We start from the raw sequence: 21682 nt of genomic DNA, 5'->3' as shown, positions 1-21682 counted from the left end.
AGAAAACAGCACACGATTTTATTTGTTTCCATTTATTATGTTATTATTAATCTTATTACACTGTATACATATACAAATTATATATGAAGTTTACACACCTTTTCCTTTTCCTTTTTGCGCACTTAGGGAAACACTGATAGTGTACGTCTGACCGGCTTCACGATAAAACTCAAGTGTCAAAAAATTCACTAAAACGTATGTTAGTGCAAGCGAGACAACATGATCGAAGTAGGCGAATTCGAATTTCGAATATATCTTTTTCGCTCCCACCCACGTGATTGATGTCGCCATATTGCTATATCCTCTCTTTTTCGATGTCAAAGAATTTCTGAATAGAGAGAAATCGACAACTTGACATTTTTATACCCGTTACTCGTAGAGTGAAAGGGTATACTAGATTCGTCGGAAAGTATGTAACAGGCAGAAGGAAGCGTTTCCTACCCCATAAAGTATATATACTCTTGATCAGCCGAGTCGATCTAGCCATGTCCGTCTGTCCGTCTGTCCGTCTGTCTGTCGGTCCGGATGAACGCTGAGATCTCGAAAACTATGACAGCTAGGCTATTGAGATTTGGCGTGCAGATTCCTGAGCTTCTTACGCAGCGCAAGTCAGTAGAGTGCCACGCCCACTCTAACGCCCACAAACCGACCAAGACTGTGGCTCCTACAGTTTTGATGCTAGAATAAAGATTTTAGCTGAAATGAATTGTTCTCATCAATACCTATCGATTGACCCAAAAAAAAGTTTGCCACGCCAACTTTAACGCCCACAAACCGCCCCCAAACTTCAAAAACTCGTATCTATGAACTTGGATATCTCGGAAACCATTAAAGATAGAGAATTGGGATCTCAATTTAGATTCCGTAGCCTTGACCGCTGGTCGCAGCGCAAGTCTATTACGCAAATATGCCACGCCCACTCTATCGCCCACAAACCGCCCAAGCCTGTGGCGCCCACAATTTTCATGCTAGATAAAAAATTTTAACTGAATTGTATTGGTCTCGTCAATACCTATCGATTGACCCAAAAAAAAATTTGCCACGCCCACTCTAACGCCCATAACTCTTAAATCTGTCTACCGCCGATAGGTGGCGCATTTCAATCTCGCTTTGCTGCTTGCATATCTCCATTTCCCTTTGGTCCCTTTAGCTGAGTAACAGGTATCTGATAGTCGAGGTATTCGACTATAGCGTTCTTCCTTGTTTGGTATCAATTTGACATTATTTAATGGTAACAAGAAAGGAAGTTAACTTCGGCAAGACGAAGTTTGTATACCCTTGCAGATATAATTATTAAATTTAAAAATACAAAAAATGATATTCCCAATAGTATAAGATAATATGTCAAAAAAACACCGAAGCTGAAATATGTTTCATAGTATTTTCCCACCAATTTTCCGACCGTTCCTATGGCAGCCATATGATATAGTTGTTCGATCTTAATAAAATTAAATTCGAAACTCAGAACTAATTAAAAAATGTTATTTCCAAGCGTAGAAGGTTATATGTTAAAAAACACGGAAGCTATAATTTGTTTCATATTATTTTCCCACCAATTTAACGATCGTTCCTATGGCAGCTATTTGATATAGTCGTCCGATTTTGATAAAATTTAATTCGAAATTCAAAACTTGTTAAAAAATGTTATTTCCAAGCTTAGGAGGTTATATGTTAAAAAAAACACCAAAGATATAATTAAAAAAAAAATTGTTCCGATTATTCCTATGGGGCTATAAGATATAGTTGTCCGATCCGGCTGGTTCCGACTTATATACTACCTGCAAAAGATATAAGACTTTTGGAAAAGTTTCAGCCCGATAGCTTAAAAACTGAGAGACTAGTTTGCGTATAAACGGACGGACAGACGGACATGGCTAGATCGACTCGTCTAGTCATGCTGATCAAGAATATATATAATTTATGGGGTCGGAAACGTCTCCTTCACTGCGTTGCAAGCTTCTGACTGAAATTAATATACCCTCTGCAAGGTTATAAAAATAATATGTGCCTAAAAAGACACATATTTAACATGCGCATATCAAATTGATCCTGGCTCGTTTTTTTCCTGTTTATATGTACCTTATAAAGTTCTGCACTGTGCAAGCAAAAATGCGATAATTCTATCGCCTATCGTACAGAAGTCACTTCTTAGTAACTTCTGGAAGATGGAACACCTTTTACAAAAACAAAACATACACATATCGCCTTGAAGTCACTTCTGGACTATAGAAAGACGATAGAACACATTTTACAAAAACAAAATATACTTACATAGATCGCGTAGAAGTTACTTCTGGACGATAAAACACCTTTTACAAAAAAAAGGTTTGGGATCGCAAAGAAGTATATTCTGAGACACACGATAAAACACATTTTTCAAAAACAAAGTTATTGGGAAAAAAGTGTCTTCCAAATGACTTTTAGAAGTTAAAAAGAAGATATAAGGAAAACAAAAAACCACGCTCTCTACGCTCGATAAAAGAGGTCGCGATAATAAGCCGTTACTTTATTTCTGAAAATGCCTTGGGTCTCCCTTTCGACCCACGCTATTATTTTTCTCCCGAGCGTCATTCCGTGCGGACTTATATCAAATTTGCGTGATTACAAAGTATTGCATTGTTTTTCAAAATGTTTTTAATTTTATAGCATATTAAAATGCCCTTCTCAACAAAGGGTGCGAAATTACGAGCTTTGAGTGAAGCTGCACTATTATTTTAAGCTATTTACGGGCAAGTTAGCTGCAAAGAAGTTACTTCGGCAAAACTTCAGAAGTCACTTCTCCGACTTTTTTCAAAGTCACTTCTGCGTTACTTCTGGAAGTGTTGCCGAAGTGACTTTGCGGAAAGCCCCCGAAGTGGCATATTTTTTCCCGACGGGAGTCACTTCTGCGATCCGAATTTGATAACGCGGACGATCGTTTTCATCTTCAAGAAGTCACTAAATGCCTTCCGCGATAGAAAATGTTTGCAGGGTTAAGACTTCTGCGGACAGAGGTTTACTAGGAATCCTAATGTATCTGCTTTGCTTCCACAGGGTTCACTACGATTTCCGATCTTAAGCTTTAAATTCGCCAGCCACTTAGAAATGGAAGAAATCTGCAATTTGCAATCTCCGGTGTCCTCTTAACGTTGTTAAAATCTATTGCCATCGCACCTTTAACAAACAAAAGTTCTGATATAAGCTTTTGTGACAAAAATGTGTTATACTATCTACTAAATAAATACATTTTCTAAATTTATCTTACTCGACACGCTTTATCAAAAACGTACAGCTGAACACAGGCATATTAAAGTGCAGCGTGGCGAATGTAAAACATTTAGAACGTGTATTTATTTAGTAGATCGGATAGCACCACCAAGCATCAGAGGAGAACGTGTGCAGAACAATATATTAAAAAGTTTTCAATGTATAAGCCTAGTACTCACATCGACGAAAATCATAGGAGTGAGCTTGAGGCAAATAGGCGGCAAACGCTTTTCGTCGGATCTGCTTTTCAGCGCGGTACTCAGATGAGCTAAGGAAATGCCAGAAAATATACCTGACCTAGCTAGTGAATTTCGATGAACGCCGTTAGCCGCGTCCCAAAGAACAAGAAATTTAATCTTTGGAATGAGCTTACCATCTGAAATAATAGTTTTCTGTACAAAATAAATTAATGCGAAAACATAATATTTATACCCGTTACTCGTAGAGTAAAAGGGTATACTAGATTCAGACCCCATAAAGTATATATATTCTTGATCAGGATCACTTGCCGAGTCGATCTAGCAATGTCCGTCTTTCCGTCCGTCCGGATGAACGCTGAGATCTCGGAAACTATAAGAGCTAGGCTTTTGGGATTTGGCATGCAGATTCCTGAGCTTCTTACGCAGCAGCGTGCCACGCCCACTCTAACGCCCACAAACCGCCAAAAACTGTGGCTCCTACAGTTTTTATGCTAGAATAAAAATTTTAACTGAAATGTATTGTTTTCATCAATACCTATCGATTCACCCAAAAAAGTTTGCCACGCTATAGTGGGCGTTGCATATTCGCGTAACTTGCGCTGCGTACAAGTATACCCTTTTACTATACGGATAACGGGTATAAAGAGTCCCTGCTAATGTACAATGTACAAATACAAATGTGGACCGCCATAATTTTTATACATGTATAACTGTTATTTTATTTAATTTAATTTTTTTTTTTGGTATGTATTTTGTACATTGTTATTTGTAATTCGTAATTTACCTTTGCGGTAACGTTTTTCACTTTTACTCTATTATGTTAACATTGAACGTCATTAACTGCACTTAACGCACCTGTGAAAACACAAATGTAAAATTGGTGGCAGAAAGCAACAACATTTTTTAATAAACGTAGCAGGAACTTCACTTTTCGGAATTAAAAATGAATCTTACGAGAAATGCAAGAGACAAAAAAACCGCCCGCTTCCTTGTATGTTTGTCTTGGAAACTGATCATACGTTTTACTTTTCGTTTGGGCATGCATCTGAATGCACTATATTGAAACGCATCCAGACGGCCCCGCAATGCAAGCCACATTTGCCTTGCAAAAAATGCGAACCAGACTATTTTTTTTTTGAATGCGTTCCCGAACTTACGATGGGGTACCCAATACAGTCTGTTTTTACATAGTTGTAGAAACCATACATGGAAAGCGATTTCAGTTAAAATAGCGATTTTAAGATGCATCCACAAAGTTGCTAACTTAATCATTTAGTAAAAATAGAGAAAGATATAAAATTTTAAATGTAGGTACGATAATAATGGAATAGAAGCAAAAGCTCCCACTGCTAAGAGCAATATCTCCACCACGATCTTTAAATCAAGCTGCATAAGCTGTAGGCGGTGAAATCGAAAAAGTGACAGCAAATTGATGAGGGAGCCCCTAATAAGTTAAATTGGTTATTACAGCATTAATAAAAGGCTTAAATAGAGACAAATATATATGACATTTACTAGAATTTGTTTTGATAAGAAGGCAAGGTCACTGTAGCAATCGAACGTTAACTCTAAACTGTATAACTGTATAACCGATTTTAATGCTAGAGGCTTTTAAAATCAACTTATAAATAGGTATACAATTGTCGGTAATAATTAGTGTTCTTGCCGTAAAATCAGGCACTTTTAATACGACCTCAAAATATTTTGGTGCGGAACAAAGCTTCTAAATGTTTTTGTTTTTATCATCGCCGGCAGTATTTTTTTCTAAGTCTTGGAGTTTTATTTCTGAATGCTATCTTATTGTTTTGTCTTTGCTTATGAGTAAAGGCGGACTAACTAAGACGCTAAAACATTACTTATGTTGTTTTTATGAGCAATGAGCTAAAAAAGCAAGCAAAAAGCATAAAATAAGTTTTTTTTACTCTATTCGATTTTTACTGCAGCTCTAATGAATGGGCAAACTTGTACTTTTTTGTTTCAGTTTTGCTCATTGAACTATTGGTCCACGTAGTCCGTATTGAAGTATTTTAAAAAATTAAAAAAATACCAAAAGGGTCTATCAATTTTGTCAATTTAGCTTATTAGTGCTGACATGTGTCTGTCTTGCTCTCACTTGCGTAAAATCGTTCAGTCTGAGAAAAAATGCTCTGCTTAATAAGCCGACCAATGCCGTATAATAACTGCATTAGGATTTGCTTCGGGAAGGGACGCATTATGACTTAACAATCAAGATGGCTTCTTGGAATGTTTGTGTGCGGCTTAGACAGATAAAAAATAAAATACTTTATTTTTTCTCAACCATTACTTCTGGTAATGTGGGAGAGCTAAGATGCTTAACAAAAAGCCACACCATCGGTCGGGCACAACTTCCAAATATCGTCCATGAGCATATTCCTCGGACCAAAGATAATAAAAACAATTTTATGGTCTTTTGGATAAGGCACTTTAGGCTTTTCTATGTATACCCATTACTCGTAGAGTAAAATGGTATACCAGATTCGTCAGAAAGTATGTAACAGGTAGACGGAAACGTTTCCGACCAAATAAAGTATATATATTCTTGATCAGGGCCACTAGCCGAGTCGATCTAGCCATGTCCGTCTGTCTGTCTATATGTCAGTCCGTATGAACGCTCTCGGAAACTTTAAAAGCTAGAAATTTGTGGAATGTAGACTCTTGAGCTTCTTGCGCAGCGCTAGTTGTTTCAGGAGGGTGCCACGCCCACTCAAACGCCCACAAACGACTATAACAATACAACCCGTCTAGCGTCCACATGTTTTAATATTTTGTACAAATTTAAACGATAGTTTAAATATTTTGGAAATCGGATAAGTCATTAAAAAGTTTTAACCAAATAATCAATATTTTGCAATTCAACAAAGATTGCACACCACATGCAGCAAATTAGATGTTTTCACTAATACGCCGCCAGGCCGCTAGGGGCGCTACAGGCTAGTTGGCGCTGTAGGCCAAGTGGCGCTATAGAAGAAGGAGATAGGGGGCGCTTTAGGCTAGGTGTGTTAGTGAAAAAAACAAAGTTGCTTTAAGCATATCTACATCCCTCTCTCGTTCCCTTAAGCTGCGTAACGGATATCTAATAGTTGGGGCCATCGACTATAGCCTTTTCTCTTGTTATTGTTATATTAATGCATTAAAATATTTCGTTTAAAAACAATTTTTAAGTCTTTTTTTTTTGGTAATTTCAGCAAAGTTTTACTTCAAACTGGCCTCGAATGCTGTGGCTTGCAGTTGACCAACAAGGTATTCACTTACTGGAACATCGCTCAAGAAATATTTTGTGCTCTCACAGCTACGAATCCATAATGTCATTTTCCCCAAATTTAAATTCATTAATGATTTTTACTGGATCTGAAAAAAAGCAATCTAAAGTGATTTTAAGTACTTCCCAGGTAAGAAAATAAAAATAATTTATCCTTGAAAGGGAACTTAATTGTAAAGGGGTCTTAATTTTCACATATTCGAGTTATATGACAATTTCAGTGGCAGATCCTGGATTTGGTTGCAGACGAGGGATTTTCAGAACAATTTATTGTTGAGATTTACATCCCCCCGTGGACACTCCCTTGAAGGATTTGGTCAAATATATAATATTGACGTTAAAATTGACTTTTCGAATTATTTAGACATATTATACGAATCTTCCTTTGGCAGCTAAATGATATAGTAGTCCGATTTTTATCAAATTTAATACGTATTTCTAAAATATTAAAAAATGCCGGTATAGAAGAGACTTCATCAAAAACGCTATAGTCGAGTATCTCAACTATCAGATCAACCCAGCTAAAGGGACCAAAGGGTGATGGAGATATGCAAGCAGCAAAGCGGGATTGTAATGAGCCACCCACCCGCGATATCAATATATGGTTCCGTGGGCGGCACACAGATTTAAGCGTTATGGGCGTTAGATTGGGCGTGTCAAACTTTTGTCAATCGATAGGTATTGACAGCATGAAAATTGGTATTCGTAGCATAAAAATTGTGGGCGCCACATGCTTGAGCGGTTTGTGGGCGTTAGATTGGGCGTGGCCAATTTTTTTGGGTCAATCGATTGGAATTGATGAGAACAACACATTTCAGTTAAAATTTTTATTTTATTTTTTTTTTTTAATGCTTTGCCATTTTTTTATTAATTCTTCTTCCTTTGGATACTAACAATAAGTGTATCAAATCTTAAACTAATTAATCTAACTATTGTGCTAAAGGGGGCCCGAAAGTTATTGCTGGCTTGGCAGGTCGTTGCGTTGTAGACGGGATCGGCTGGAAACCCAAGTCAAGCCTCTTGAGAGGCGATTGGGGTGCACAGAGAGATTTTCATTTTAGGACGATTTTTGCTTGTCTATTTCATCTTTTACGGCAAGAATGCCTAGGTCCCTGTGGATGTTTTGGTTGCGAATATACCATGGTGCCCCAGTGATAGTTCGCAGGATTTTCGATTGAACGCGCTGTATAATGTCTATGTTGCTGCTGCTGGCGTTCCCCCATAGCTGTGAGCCATATGTCCAGAAGGGCTTGAGAGTGAAGTTGTAGAGCAAAACATTGTAGTCCAGACGAACGAGCGTTAAGAATCCAGTGGAAGCTGCTGGCTTTTAGTTTTAGATGTACTTTCTTGCGTTCGATGTGTCTTCTCCAGGTTAGTCGTCTGTCAAGGTGGACGCCGAGATACGTTACATCGTTGACTTGGGGAATCTGCGTATTATTCAATAATAGTGGAGGGCATGTTTACCTGTTAAGAGTAAACGTTATGTGTTTACATTTTGGTTCATTAATTTTAATCCGCCAATCAGATAGCCACCTATCTACTACGGGGAGGTGGTTTGCTAGCTGTGTTGTGGCTCGGGCTGGGCACCTCGAGCGACTTAAAATTGCGGTGTCGTCAGCGAACGTAGATGTTGTTAGCTGCTCGTTCGTGGGAATATCCGCTGTGTATAGGAGGAACAGAGTAGGCCCTATCGCGCTTCCTTGCGGGACTCCAGCTTTGATAATGTAGTCGTCGGATGTTGTTGTGTTGCAGCTTGCTGCGAAGGTTCTGTTGTATAGATACGACTCAAGAAGCTTGTGAGTGTAATGAGGCAAGTGTGTTTTGATTTTGTGCATGAGGCCATCTAGCCATACTCGATCGAAGGCTTGAGATACATCGAGGAATATTGCGCTGCAGTATTTCCGATGCTCAAAGGCTGTGCGTATTTCTGATGTTATTCTGTTAACTTGTTCGATTGGTCCATGGTTTTGACGAAAGCCAAGAGCATCTTCAAGAGCATCGGTAGAGCAGTCGATGTCCCCTTCGACTTTGAAGTGAGGGGTTAATTTGATGTGTGAGCTTACATACTTTTTATATTTTAACCAGTTGGTTCTGTGCGACGTCAGCCTGATGGGGTGATCTGTAGTTTTTATGCTTTGAAGGAGAGTTATTAGCAGTGGCGAATGATCTGACGACCGAAAGCGCTTTGGCGCTTATTATATTGCGGGGAATGTTTTTTGTCACTGCAAAGTCTATTAGGTCTGGAACTTTCCTGAGGTCTGTTGGCCAGTATGTGGGGCTGCCAGGGGAAACATAGTCTAATTTGTTGTTCGGTTTAATGATTGCATTGTATAATTGCCTTCCTTTGGGGATCACAAGGCGTGATCCCCAGTGCGTGTGTTTGGCATTATAGTCCCCTGCAGCTATAAAGCGATCTCCAAGAAAGTTGTGGAAGTCCATGAATTGTCCTTCAGAAATTGTAAAGCGAGGCGGGCAGTCGACAGGGGCTATGGTGAGGTTTACGTTGCCTGACTGCACTTTGATAGACGTGGCTTGCAAGTAATTAGTTGCAAACCTTCGGTGAAAGTGGTGCTTGATGCGTTCCCTGATTAGGATGCCGGTTCCGCCGTGGGCAGTCGGTTACGAAATAAGAGCCGTAGCTGTGGCTGTTGTTGGTTTTTTTGAGGTAGCTGTAGTTGTTGCTGACAAATTTAGCGCGGATGCAGAAGTTTTACCGTTGCATATTGTTGGTGCGCCAGGGGTCGTTACTGATGGTAGGGTGGTTTTGCATTGTTGACTCCACGCCGTCGGAGTAGGGGTAGCCGTAAGTAAGCATGGTGAGCAAGAACGTGCTCTTTGGCTATTGACCGACAGAAGGGTCGTTTCATGCGAAAAGTAACCGTCTCTTCGGCTCGCGGAGCTTAGTCGCTCTTTATTTTGTTCGTAGCTCATTGAGCTTTTATTAGCGTGGCACTTATTTATTATTATAAGAGTTGAAACCTAAATTTCTTTGGGTTTTTGCGTATATTCGCTTATTTTATAATAACCGATTTAGTTTTTGTGTTTTGTTTGCATTTAATTTATCAACATTCTTACACTTTTCGCGCAGCTCGCACGAGACACGTCCGCTCTCTTCAGCTGTCAAAATACTTTATTGTGTAAATGCAACGTTTTCTCTTGAGCTTGTTGCAATAATTTAAGTTTCATCATGTTTGATCTTCTTAAATAATATACCTATCAAAAGTTCGTTGGTTGGTTATTGAGTGAATTGTTAAAATGTATTTTTGTGCTGCTTTAATTAAAATTTCGGAGTTATCAATTAAATTAAGCTCATCTTCAATGCAGCGAGCAATTTCTGTTAAGGTAGAGTGTGCCCTTTCAATTTGTCCGTTGGACGTACTATGTCGAGGATCTGCAAAGAATAGAGATATCCCATTTCTTTGTGCAAAAGATTTAAGTTGGGATTAAGAAAAACTTGGTTCGTTATCTATCATCAAAGATTTGGCTAATGGAAATTGTTGTAAAATTTCCGAAACTTTATTTTCTATATTTAGTTTATTAGGGATTTCTTTTAGGACTAAGTATTTCGAATACGAATCTATACAGGTAATGAATATAAGATTTTGGGCGTAGTATATGTCAAGATGCAAATTTTCACCTTCTCTTTCTGGAATAGGTGATTGACCGATAGGAATTTGTGCTGGGTGTCTGTTGTATTTGTATTGATTGCAGATTGTGCAATACTTTATAAACTACTTAAGCTTTTTGTATAAATTAGGCCAACAATAAAGTCTAGTTATTTGTTTATAATTTTCATCAAGCCCTCTATGAGCTCTACAATGAGTTTCTGTGATAATGAGAGATCTGTCCTCAGCGTCTTCGACATCCTGTACAAATGTATAATATTGTATTTATAATATTGCCTTTAAGTGGTGTTAGAATTCTGTAAAAATCTTCTAGAGTACAGTGAACTCCTATTGTTATATTGGGTGGAATATATTCCCTTAAGATTGATATTAAATTTTCTGGAGTGTCATACTCTATTATATGTCTAGTATTTCCGAACACATTAATCGACTCATGTATTGTATACCTCCCCGTTGCTATTAGCAATTGTTGCTTAAACTGGTTTAAGGGTTTTCGGGTTTCTTGTATAACATTCTCAAAACAACTCTCTGCTAAATGCTGAGTATTTTGTTCTGAGACCGATTCATTACTTTCCGTTAAGTTATTAATTTGGATCCTTGATAAAGCGCCGCAACAACATTTGTTGGAATGGAGAATGAAAGAGGTTGGTGATCGGTATAGATCTCGATGTTGTTAGCCCCATATAAGTAATTTCGAAGGTTTTTAAAAGCCCAAAAATGTACTTTTTATTTGTTGCGTATAATTGATCGGTTTTGGTTAGAGTTTTTGAAATAAATGTAATTCGTTTTCCTTCCTGAAAAAGAACAGCACCAATCGCTAAGTCAGATGCGTCAGTTGTTAGGGTAAATTTTTATACTTGTTACTCGTAGAGTAAAAGGGTATACTAGATTCGTCGGAAAGTATGTAACAGGCAAAAGGAAGCATTTCCGACCCCATAAAGTATATATATTCTTGATCAGGATCACTAGCCGAGTCGATCTAGCCATGTCAGTCTGTCCGTCTGTCCGTATGAACGCTGAGATCTCGGAAACTATAAAAGCTGCAATACTGGGATTAGGCAAGCAGATTCCTGAGATTCCTGCGCAGCGCAAGTTTGTTTCAGCAGAGTGTCACACCCACTCTAACTCCCACAAGCCGCCAAAAACTGTGGCTCCTGCAGTTTTGATACTAGAATAAAAATTTTAACTGATATGTATTGTTCTCATCAATACCTATCGATTGACCCAAAAAGTTTGCCACACCCACTTTAACTCCCACAAACTTCAAAAAATCGTATATATGAACGTGGTTATCTCGGAAACTATCAAAGACAGAGAATTGGGATCTCAGATTTAGATTCCGTAGCCTTGTGCGCAGCGCAAGTTTGTTACGCGAATATGCTACGCCCACTCTAATGCCCACAAGCCGCCAAAATCTGTAGCGCCCACAATTTTCATGCTATATACAAAATTTTAACTGAAATGTATTGGTCTCGCCACGCCTACTCTAACGCCCATAACGCTTAAATCTGTCTACCGCCGGTAGGTGGCGCATTTCAATCTCGCTTTGCTGCTTGCATATCTCCATTTCCCTTTGGTCCAATCCAACAATTAAATCTTTGTAATGTTTTTCGGCTGTTTTTCAAAATATAATAATGTCATGTCATATATAAACATGACATGTTTTACCCACTTGTTCTCTTAAAATATCATCCATCGCTCGTTGCATTTTTTTTGGAGCATTTGTCAAACCGAAAGGCATTCTTAGGAATTCGTATTTCCCATTGTTTATTGAAAATGAGGTTTTCTGAATGTCTTGTTCATTCATGAGAATCTGATTAAATCCAGATTCCAAGTCAATTGTTAAAAAGTATTTGGCTTTTCCAAGATTTGAAAAAATCACTGAAGTGTCCTGCATTGGATATCTATCAGGTATAGTATTCTCATTAAGTTTTCTATAATCAATTACGAGTCTAAGCTTTGGAGTTCCATCTTCATTGAAACCCTTTTTTGGTACCACTAGTATAGGGGAATTATAAGGACTTCTACTTGGCCTTATAATTTTTTCTTTCTTTTCGACTTATTTCAGAATTTACAAAATCTGAAGCTGACATATTAGAATATTAGACATATTATACGAATCTTCCTTAGGCAGCTAAATGATATAGTAGTCCGATTTTTATCAAATTTAATACGTATTTCTAAAATATTAAAAAATGCCGGTATAGAAGAGACTTCATCAAAAACGCTATAGTCGAGTATCTCAACTATCAGATCAACCCAGCTAAAGGGACCAAAGGGTGATGGAGATATGCAAGCAGCAAAGCGGGATTGTAATGAGCCACCCACCCGCGATATCAATATATGGTTCCGTGGGCGGCACACAGATTTAAGCGTTATGGGCGTTAGATTGGGCGTGTCAAACTTTTGTCAATCGATAGGTATTGACAGCATGATTGGTATTCGTAGCATAAAAATTGTGGGCGCCACAGGCTTGAGCGGTTTGTGGGCGTTAGATTGGGCGTGGCCAATTTTTTTGGGTCAATCGATTGGAATTGATGAGAACAACACATTTCAGTTAAAATTTTTATTTTATTTTTTTTTTTTAATGCTTTGCCATTTTTTTATTAATTCTTCTTCCTTTGGATACTAACAATAAGTGTATCAAATCTTAAACTAATTAATCTAACTATTGTGCTAAAGGGGGCCCGAAAGTTATTGCTGGCTTGGCAGGTCGTTGCGTTGTAGACGGGATCGGCTGGAAACCCAAGTCAAGCCTCTTGAGAGGCGATTGGGGTGCACAGAGAGATTTTCATTTTAGGACGATTTTTGCTTGTCTATTTCATCTTTTACGGCAAGAATGCCTAGGTCCCTGTGGATGTTTTGGTTGCGAATATACCATGGTGCCCCAGTGATAGTTCGCAGGATTTTCGATTGAACGCGCTGTATAATGTCTATGTTGCTGCTGCTGGCGTTCCCCCATAGCTGTGAGCCATATGTCCAGAAGGGCTTGAGAGTGAAGTTGTAGAGCAAAACATTGTAGTCCAGACGAACGAGCGTTAAGAATCCAGTGGAAGCTGCTGGCTTTTAGTTTTAGATGTACTTTCTTGCGTTCGATGTGTCTTCTCCAGGTTAGTCGTCTGTCAAGGTGGACGCCGAGATACGTTACATCGTTGACTTGGGGAATCTGCGTATTATTCAATAATAGTGGAGGGCATGTTTACCTGTTAAGAGTAAACGTTATGTGTTTACATTTTGGTTCATTAATTTTAATCCGCCAATCAGATAGCCACCTATCTACTACGGGGAGGTGGTTTGCTAGCTGTGTTGTGGCTCGGGCTGGGCACCTCGAGCGACTTAAAATTGCGGTGTCGTCAGCGAACGTAGATGTTGTTAGCTGCTCGTTCGTGGGAATATCCGCTGTGTATAGGAGGAACAGAGTAGGCCCTAGCGCGCTTCCTTGCGGGACTCCAGCTTTGATAATGTAGTCGTCGGATGTTGTTGTGTTGCAGCTTGCTGCGAAGGTTCTGTTGTATAGATACGACTCAAGAAGCTTGTGAGTGTAATGAGGCAAGTGTGTTTTGATTTTGTGCATGAGGCCATCTAGCCATACTCGATCGAAGGCTTGAGATACATCGAGGAATATTGCGCTGCAGTATTTCCGATGCTCAAAGGCTGTGCGTATTTCTGATGTTATTCTGTTAACTTGTTCGATTGGTCCATGGTTTTGACGAAAGCCAAGAGCATCTTCAAGAGCATCGGTAGAGCAGTCGATGTCCCCTTCGACTTTGAAGTGAGGGGTTAATTTGATGTGTGAGCTTACATACTTTTTATATTTTAACCAGTTGGTTCTGTGCGACGTCAGCCTGATGGGGTGATCTGTAGTTTTTATGCTTTGAAGGAGAGTTATTAGCAGTGGCGAATGATCTGACGACCGAAAGCGCTTTGGCGCTTATTATATTGCGGGGAATGTTTTTTGTCACTGCAAAGTCTATTAGGTCTGGAACTTTCCTGAGGTCTGTTGGCCAGTATGTGGGGCTGCCAGGGGAAACATAGTCTAATTTGTTGTTCGGTTTAATGATTGCATTGTATAATTGCCTTCCTTTGGGGATCACAAGGCGTGATCCCCAGTGCGTGTGTTTGGCATTATAGTCCCCTGCAGCTATAAAGCGATCTCCAAGAAAGTTGTGGAAGTCCATGAATTGTCCTTCAGAAATTGTAAAGCGAGGCGGGCAGTCGACAGGGGCTATGGTGAGGTTTACGTTGCCTGACTGCACTTTGATAGACGTGGCTTGCAAGTAATTAGTTGCAAACCTTCGGTGAAAGTGGTGCTTGATGCGTTCCCTGATTAGGATGCCGGTTCCGCCGTGGGCAGTCGGTTACGAAATAAGAGCCGTAGCTGTGGCTGTTGTTGGTTTTTTTGAGGTAGCTGTAGTTGTTGCTGACAAATTTAGCGCGGATGCAGAAGTTTTACCGTTGCATATTGTTGGTGCGCCAGGGGTCGTTACTGATGGTAGGGTGGTTTTGCATTGTTGACTCCACGCCGTCGGAGTAGGGGTAGCCGTAAGTAAGCATGGTGAGCAAGAACGTGCTCTTTGGCTATTGACCGACAGAAGGGTCGTTTCATGCGAAAAGTAACCGTCTCTTCGGCTCGCGGAGCTTAGTCGCTCTTTATTTTGTTCGTAGCTCATTGAGCTTTTATTAGCGTGGCACTTATTTATTATTATAAGAGTTGAAACCTAAATTTCTTTGGGTTTTTGCGTATATTCGCTTATTTTATAATAACCGATTTAGTTTTTGTGTTTTGTTTGCATTTAATTTATCAACATTCTTACACTTTTCGCGCAGCTCGCACGAGATACGTCCGCTCTCTTCAGCTGTCAAAATACTTTATTGTGTAAATGCAACGTTTTCTCTTGAGCTTGTTGCAATAATTTAAGTTTCATCATGTTTGATCTTCTTAAATAATATACCTATCAAAAGTTCGTTGGTTGGTTATTGAGTGAATTGTTAAATTGTATTTTTGTGCTGCTTTAATTAAAATTTCGGAGTTATCAATTAAATTAAGCTCATCTTCAATGCAGCGAGCAATTTCTGTTAAGGTAGAGTGTGCCCTTTCAATTTGTCCGTTGGACGTACTATGTCGAGGATCTGCAAAGAATAGAGATATCCCATTTCTTTGTGCAAAAGATTTAAGTTGGGATTAAGAAAAACTTGGTTCGTTATCTATCATCAAGGATTTGGCTAATGGAAATTGTTGTAAAATTTCCGAAACTTTATTTTCTATATTTAGTTTATTAGGGATTTCTTTTAGGACTAAGTATTTCGAATACGAATCTATACAGGTAATGAATATAAGATTTTGGGCGTAGTATATGTCAAGATGCAAATTTTCACCTTCTCTTTCTGGAATAGGTGATTGACCGATAGGAATTTGTGCTGGGTGTCTGTTGTATTTGTATTGATTGCAGATTGTGCAATACTTTATAAACTACTTAAGCTTTTTGTATAAATTAGGCCAACAATAAAGTCTAGTTATTTGTTTATAATTTTCATCAAGCCCTCTATGAGCTCTACAATGAGTTTCTGTGATAATGAGAGATCTGTCCTCAGCGTCTTCGACATCCTGTACAAATGTATAATATTGTATTTATAATATTGCCTTTAAGTGGTGTTAGAATTCTGTAAAAATCTTCTAGAGTACAGTGAACTCCTATTGTTATATTGGGTGGAATATATTCCCTTAAGATTGATATTAAATTTTCTGGAGTGTCATACTCTATTATATGTCTAGTATTTCCGAACACATTAATCGACTCATGTATTGTATACCTCCCCGTTGCTATTAGCAATTGTTGCTTAAACTGGTTTAAGGGTTTTCGGGTTTCTTGTATAACATTCTCAAAACAACTCTCTGCTAAATGCTGAGTATTTTGTTCTGAGACCGATTCATTACTTTCCGTTAAGTTATTAATTTGGATCCTTGATAAAGCGCCGCAACAACATTTGTTGGAATGGAGAATGAAAGAGGTTGGTGATCGGTATAGATCTCGATGTTGTTAGCCCCATATAAGTAATTTCGAAGGTTTTTAAAAGCCCAAAAAGTTACTTTTTATTTGTTGCGTATAATTGTTCGGTTTCGGTTAGAGTTTTTGAAATAAATGTAATTCGTTTTCCTTCCTGAAAAAGAACAGCACCAATCGCTAAGTCAGATGCGTCAGTTGTTAGGGTAAATTTTTATACTTGTTACTCGTAGAGTAAAAGGGTATACTAGATTCGTCGGAAAGTATGTAACAGGCAAAAGGAAGCATTTCCGACCCCATAAAGTATATATATTCTTGATCAGGATCACTAGCCGAGTCGATCTAGCCATGTCAGTCTGTCCGTCTGTCCGTATGAACGCTGAGATCTCGGAAACTATAAAAGCTGCAATACTGGGATTAGGCAAGCAGATTCCTGAGATTCCTGCGCAGCGCAAGTTTGTTTCAGCAGAGTGTCACACCCACTCTAACTCCCACAAGCCGCCAAAAACTGTGGCTCCTGCAGTTTTGATGCTAGAATAAAAATTTTAACTGATATGTATTGTTCTCATCAATACCTATCGATTGACCCAAGAAGTTTGCCACACCCACTTTAACTCCCACAAACTTCAAAAAATCGTATATATGAACGTGGTTGTCTCGGAAACTATCAAAGACAGAGAATTGGGATCTCAGATTTAGATTCCGTAGCCTTGTGCGCAGCGCAAGTTTGTTACGCGAATATGCCACGCCCACTCTAATGCCCACAAGCCGCCAAAATCTGTAGCGCCCACAATTTTCATGCTATATACAAAATTTTAACTGAAATGTATTGGTCTCGCCACGCCTACTCTAACGCCCATAACGCTTAAATCTGTCTACCGCCGGTAGGTGGCGCATTTCAATCTCGCTTTGCTGCTTGCATATCTCCATTTCCCTTTGGTCCAATCCAACAATTAAATCTTTGTAATGTTTTTCGGCTGTTTTTCAAAATATAATAATGTCATGTCATATATAAACATGACATGTTTTACCCACTTGTTCTCTTAAAATATCATCCATCGCTCGTTGCATTTTTTTTGGAGCATTTGTCAAACCGAAAGGCATTCTTAGGAATTCGTATTTCCCATTGTTTATTGAAAATGAGGTTTTCTGAATGTCTTGTTCATTCATGAGAATCTGATTAAATCCAGATTCCAAGTCAATTGTTAAAAAGTATTTGGCTTTTCCAAGATTTGAAAAAATCACTGAAGTGTCCTGCATTGGATATCTATCAGGTATAGTATTCTCATTAAGTTTTCTATAATCAATTACGAGTCTAAGCTTTGGAGTTCCATCTTCATTGAAACCCTTTTTTGGTACCACTAGTATAGGGGAATTATAAGGACTTCTACTTGGCCTTATAATTTCTTCTTTCTTTTCGACTTATTTCAGAATTTACAAAATCTGAAGCTGATAGAGCATAAGGGTATTGTTTGCTGTAAATGGCCCTATCATTTACGGTGTTTATTTCACCGTGTATATCTCTCCTAAAAGGAATCTGCATATTTATTTTTGAATGCTCTTCATTGATAAAATTTAATATTTCTATCTGCAGATCTTTTTTTTGATCTGCAGATGATATTTTTATGTTGTTTATTTTTTGATTGCCGGATAATTCAACGACGGCGTGTTCAGAATTTTTAAATTCCAAACTTTTATTTTTGTCGGATTTTTCAACGACGGCGCGTTCAGGATTTTTACTTCCCAAACTTTTATTTTTGTCGGATGTTTCAACGACGGCGTGTTCGGGATTTGTAATTCCCAAACTTTTATTTTGTCGGATATTTCAACGACGGCGTGTCCAGGATTTGTATATCCCAAACTAAATTCGCTTTGATTACCCATTTCAGATTCGGATCTGATTTGAGCCTTTTCATCAAAGTATTTTTTTAATTCCTTTCCTTAATTCATTTCCTTTAATGGAAGAATGGTGTTTTCTTCTGTTAAAGAAAGTTGGTTTAAAATGTTTCCGTTATCATAATTTAATTTTTCTTCTATTCCATTATATTTAATAACTCCCTTAGCTGTATCAACTACAGCTCTATTTTTTTTATAGGCTATAGCCGACCAGTAAATCTGAGTCTAGCAAATCTTTTTCATAAAAAGTATATCGCGTATCAAAAATAGTTATCATATGATAATATTTAATTATTGAATATCCACTCACTAAGTAGGGTAAGCCTACTCCTGACTTTTGTCTAAAAAATGGTTCTCCTCAATATTATGTAGTCTCATCGTCTTGTTAGCCGGTGGGTTATCAGTTACAGTTGGTACCCTTTTATTTTGGGCTTGGCCTTGCTGAGTGTTCTGGGTCTCAATTTTTTTAGAATGTTCCCACTTGTTCTGGCTATAATTATTATTATGATATTTATTATGTCTTTGATTGTTGTTAGCCCTGTTCTGAACTTGGATAGACTCGTCTACCTTCATTGGTTCTGGCTTATTTTGTGGCTGCCTATAAGTGTTCCACTGATTTTCTTGGTTATTATTAAATCTACCCTGGTTCCAAGAACTATTTTCATTCTGATTATAACAACCATAAGTATTTTTGTTCTGGTTGTTCTCATGGTTAAACCTTAAATTATTATTGTTTCGCTAATTATTGTAATTATTGTTTTATCGTCTTGTCTTGTGGTTGAAATGTGTTTGTCTATTTCCACCAGAGCACAGTGGGCCAGAAAGTTCATTTTTTGGCCAAAAATCTGTAATTTCTTTCCTGGGATAGTTAGAAGGATGCAGTTTTTTGCATTTATCTCTTAAAAGATTGAACTTTGCAACGAACTAAAAGTAAAATTTATTGGAATTTTATATGGTATAGATAATCCAAACCAAAATCCGAAAATTTTACATACTTTTCGGTTTTTTATTTTTTTAACAATAACTAGAAGAAGCACTCAATCCATTTTCATACACGATTAAGTATGAGAGAAAACAAATTAAAAAAAATTAACACCACTATAAAATATAATGTCGTTTGAGATTTATGAACCGTTAAAAATTGCTACTTTCGGAGGCTCCCACTTAAACGTTTATTTAATAATCGACCTAACAAAATTTTCTATTTTTTTCTTCTTGTTATCTGTTTAGAATCTTATAATCAAATTATTTGAAAAAAATTGTTTGTAAAATATTGTTTTTTAATTTGTTTAATGTTAATTTGACATTTTCTGAAGTCATCACAAAAGTATGCTTCATTTATTTATTTATTTATTAATTTGAGATTCATGTAAGCTACATTTATGTTTTTATAATATATTTTAGTTCTTCCCCGACGAAAGTACAAGAAATGCAGCATACCTTTAGGCCATGGTGTGTTCGCTTCGAGTTTCGAGCACCAAATGACAGAAATTGTGAACATTTTTTAGAGAAGAGCCAACAAAGTTGATATTTCTCTTTTCGATATATCGATATAACATTCGATTGTTGGGTTTCAGAAATAAAAGAAACGGGAATGTATGAAAAAAGTAGATTTTAGATGTTAGGCAGACTAAAATCAAGTTTTGGCGCGCAAAACGTACATTAAAACCTGACGAAAAAAAATACGGCATACTTTTAGGCATTCTTAGTAAAGCTCATCAAAATGGTTCGACTTCAAGTTAAGCCATCAATTAAAACTAAAATTAATGAAAAAAAAGGCAAAACCGCATCGAGTCGGCGATGAGCGATTTTAGTAAATTAATTAAAGAATTTATTTTTGATGTAATGACTTCATTCGGGGATGGCACTCAAAAGCACTCGAAAAGCAAAGTACTCATTTGCTAAAAAAAAGCAGTTAAAATCAACGAAAAAGTTTCTTTTAGGAAACAAGTAAGTCATAAGAGCTATTTAATATTTTTACTTGTTGAAAATAATAACTTCTAAAAGTTTTGTGAAGAAGTCGAACAGCTACATCAGCATCTTCGACTTCTAGATTTTTTTTCATTTTCATCAATATTTGATACATTTTTAACTTTAAAAATACGGTAAAAAAAAACTACTTGCCCGAATTCTTTGAAACTTTGGCATAAATTAGTTTAATGTATTATAAAAAGCACTCCATACTCGGTTTTGTCATTTTCTTGAAAAAAAAACGTATTTGAGAAACTATTTGCGAAATGAGCCCTCATGTTGTTGCTTTCCAATTCCTGAACTAGGACCATTGCATTTGGTAGGTCAGGTGGATTCATTGAGAAAATAGTATATGAAATTTGGCCGTTGAGGCCGGTTATGAAACTCTAAGAGCAGTCTTCCTATGTTTTTCATCCATTCCGCTGTTATCGGTTTGTTCTACCATAGGTCATAATTGCTTATATTAACTAGTATAGTTAATTTTCTATTAACTGTACCATAATAATCCAATATGGATGATTTCCCTGACTCAATACACCTAATTCCTGTTCAATAATATGATATGGACGTTTGTCGCTAAAGACAAAATTTAATACCGTATCATCGTTTGCCCGTTATTTTGTTTCTTAATATTGATAAGGCAGAATAAAACCTTTCACTCACTCTGGCATATTGCCCCATGGCTATTTCAGCTGATTCACTCCAGCTTACATATTTATCTTCTTCAACTTTATGTTCCCTAACAGATTTGATGATTTCATAAGATGTGTCGCACTTGATATTTGTATCTATAATCTCTATCTGATAATCCTTAACCGATTTTATTTTATGAGAAGCTGCGATCTTAAGTTTACGATTTCCTCCTTTATTGGATTTCATTCAAAATTTACAATTTGTTTTATTAAATCTCCTTCATTTAACATTGTAATATTTGTTATCGCCTGATGGTTTGTATGTTCTTGAGGCGGATTCATGTGGAGCCTTTACTTGCTCTAGTCGGGCTTGTTGAAGGTTCTGACATTTTGAGAATTTTTTCGAAATCAGTAATTTATTCTTCCACTTTGATTTTATATATATTTTTTACAAATATCTTATATAATAATAATAATAATACAAAAAGATAGTATCGCTAACGAATCGTCCTCCTTATTTTTCTTCTCGTTGTTTTCTGATCCAAGTCCTTGGGGGATGATCCTGCTTGGGGTCGTCCTTCCTTTTTTGGTTTTCAGATTTTATTTTGGGGTCTTCCTTCCTTTTTTTGTTTTCCGCTTTTAACTTGTGGTCTCCCTTCTTTTTCAATGTTTATTTTTGGCGAGGGATTGCCCTTCAGCCTGTTTTTTTTAATGTTTTTTGTTAATGTTTTCGATGATAATTTTTGTTAATTTTTGTTTTAAAAATATTTTTTTAGTTAAATTGTTTTTTCGATGGTTATTTGTTCCAATGATTTTTTTGACACTTTTT

This window comes from Drosophila subpulchrella, unplaced genomic scaffold (genome assembly GCF_014743375.2).
Source record: "Drosophila subpulchrella strain 33 F10 #4 breed RU33 unplaced genomic scaffold, RU_Dsub_v1.1 Primary Assembly Seq20, whole genome shotgun sequence".
NCBI lineage: Eukaryota > Metazoa > Arthropoda > Insecta > Diptera > Drosophilidae > Drosophila > Drosophila subpulchrella.
This window is presented reverse-complemented; position numbering follows the sequence as displayed.